Source organism: Camellia sinensis, chromosome 8, assembly GCF_055761805.1.
Source record: "Camellia sinensis isolate YWXY chromosome 8, ASM5576180v1, whole genome shotgun sequence".
Taxonomy (NCBI): domain Eukaryota; kingdom Viridiplantae; phylum Streptophyta; class Magnoliopsida; order Ericales; family Theaceae; genus Camellia; species Camellia sinensis.
The window spans coordinates 13,422,501-13,425,493 of record NC_138968.1 but is presented as its reverse complement, the minus strand read 5'-3'; positions in this window follow the sequence as shown (position 1 = coordinate 13,425,493).

Genomic DNA, 2,993 nt, shown 5'->3' with positions numbered 1-2,993 from the left:
GCTATATGCAATACGATAGACGTAATAGATAATAAATGTGATGATGCAGCTAGGAAGTGATATTTTAGAAAGTATCTTATAGGGCAAGTGGCGATGACTCACCTTATGCTACTGGGGATCTTCCTCTGTGGCATCTTGTGCTTCCAAACCACAGGTATTACTTTTCTTCCTGGCCATGTTCACAACTTTCCCTATTCTCTAACAGGGTGACTGATTAGGTTGGTTCAGTATCCAGAATTGAGGTGCAACAAGCTACCTCAACCTATGGGGTTGCCATACTGATTTCAAGCCGAGGATACATATATTATGCAAGTCATCAAGCACAAAATCTTGATCGGTGCGAAACTCCAAGTGCACGGTATCGTAGTTTTATAGTAAAGTGATGAGAAGAGTATCGTCCTCAGGGATTAGTAACTTACTTTTGACAAATACTGAAATTATACTAATCTTGACTTCATTTAGAAAAGTCACTAAGATTTCTGTAATTGCAATTTAAAATAAAATTAATTCAAAGAAAAAACTTAAAGGAAATGAAAGATAAAATCAAATCAATGGGAAAGAAAACTTCTTGGAAATCGATTTCACCTAATCCCTCACTATGCTTTACTTATCTAACTAATTCAATTTAATTCTCTCTGTTTGTTAGCAAATCTCCAATTCATCCAAATACCTCTTTCGATAGCCAATTGGAAATAATCTTGTTCATCATTTTACACAAGAGTATGCAAATTAATAAAACAACGAAGCATTAAGACCGGTGATTTTAATACTACATAGGTTTATACAAGCCTTTCGATCTCTATATTTACCTATGCCGAAATATCCAAGATCTATCTTGTAATTTCCTCTTTCGATAGCAATTCACAAGATTAAAATCATCTAATTAATGGCCAGTTAATTAGAAGCAATAACTTTAGAATAAATCAGACAAACATAGAAGAAAATTACTTCAAATTAGCATAGAAAAGAAAGCATAGTTCGGAACTAGATTACATCATTTTCCTAGAATAAAGAGAATTTAGTTCATGCTAAAAATTAAACAAAACACAAATGAATTCACTATAATTTTTCTGAGAATAATAGAAGAGAAATGAACTCTGAAAAATGCTCCGCTTTCTGTTTCGTCCTCTTTCTCCCTGCCTTCCCCTTTCGATAAAAAAAATAATATCTCCTATATATATATATATGCAGGTGCCAAAACTTTATCAAAAAAAAATTCAAATCCAATACCGTACGTCTCTTTCGTGCGTGCAATGTGCGGCTCCAAAACAAATTGCTTGAAAATCTGCTATCTCTTCCATCAAATCCCAAAAATAAAGGCTACAATTCCTTTTGTGAAGACCAAGTCAATATTGTCTTGTGTCTATCCCAATTTCTCTTAGAAACGATGATGGGTCCCACTCCAAAAGGCAAGAAAACAATTTGTAACAATCCTTGCGTGAATCCCTCTCATATTTCAAAATGCCAATTTTTTATTCAAAAGAATTTGACTTGATCTTTATCTTTTAAACAACAACTTTTCAATCTTCATTTTCTTCAAACCTGAAATAAAATTTAAATAACAACAATGAAGCCTAAAATCAACAAAAAAATAAATAAAATTAGACTAAAGTTTAAAGTTGAGAAGTGATAAATTATACATATATTATGCAAGTCATCAAACACCCCCAAACTTAAAACTTTGTTTGTCCTCAAAACAAAAAGGAAATGAAATAAAAGACCACTATAGACAAGATAAACTAGACCCCTTAGAGAAGTATCATCACTCACCGAGCCATGATCTGAATTTTGATTTCATCACTAGTATCTTACTCTTTTAACATCAAAGATAGCAGGAAAAACAGTAAAAAATTTAGCAATTTGTCAACCAAGAGTTAAGCATTTACTTCAACCTAAAGCTAAGTCCTTGAGTGCGTGTGTGATATAGTCAATTTAACTCCAAACCACCTGCAAATTCAGATAAAAGTAGAACAACTAAAATCAGAAGAATTCTTTCAAAACTTAACACCATAAATCTAATTTTCAGAAATCCTCTCCACTAATGTAGTCAACACCAAAATCAAAGATCAAAAGGTCATTAATCAGGTTGTAATGACAGGCCACAGGGTAAGGGCTAAGAAAGAAATGGATATGGAAAAACAAAGCAAACAATGTAGTGCTATTCTTCAAAAAAAATTACCTAAAAAATTAAAAGATCCAAGGAGTTTCACTTTGCCTTGTACTATTGGAAATTCATTTTTTGATAAAGTTTTATGTGATCTTGGTGCTAGCATTAACCTTATGCCACTTTCTGTTTACAGGAAATTGGGACTTGGAGAGATGAAACAAACAACCATTTCTTTGCAACTAGCAGACCGATCTATCAAGTATCCACGTGGAATCATAGAAGACGTATTGGTAAAGGTGGATAAATTTATTTTTCCTGCTGATTTTGGGGTGTTAGATATGGAGGAAGATCAAGAAGTCCCACTAATTCTTGGCCGACCATTCTTGGCTACAGGAAGGGCTTTGATTAATGTTCAAAAGGGTGAGTTAACATTGAGAGTGAACAAGGAAGAAATTATGTTCAACATCTACCAAGCCATGAGATTTCCAGAAGATCCAAGCACTTGCTTTCGGGTAGATGTCATTAAGCAATGTGTAAAAGAAGCCTTTCAAGAAAAGGTGCCAGCCGATCCCCTAGAACGATCCTTGCAGCAGGTTATATCACTTAGCAACGTATTGGAGAGGCTAGAGCCAATGGTAGCAAAGATGGATGCTGAAACTTCTAAAGAAAAGATGTAGCAAACGACAACTCCAGAGTTGAAGCAATTACCTCAGCATCTTCGCTATGCATTCTTGGGTGATAGTTACACTTTTCCAGTGATTGTTGCGGCATCACTCACATCCGAAGAAGAGGAAAAGTTGTTGCGTGTGTTAAGGGAGCATAGAACAGCCATGGGATGGACTATTTCTGACATAAAAGGTATAAGTCCTTCCATTTGCATGCACAA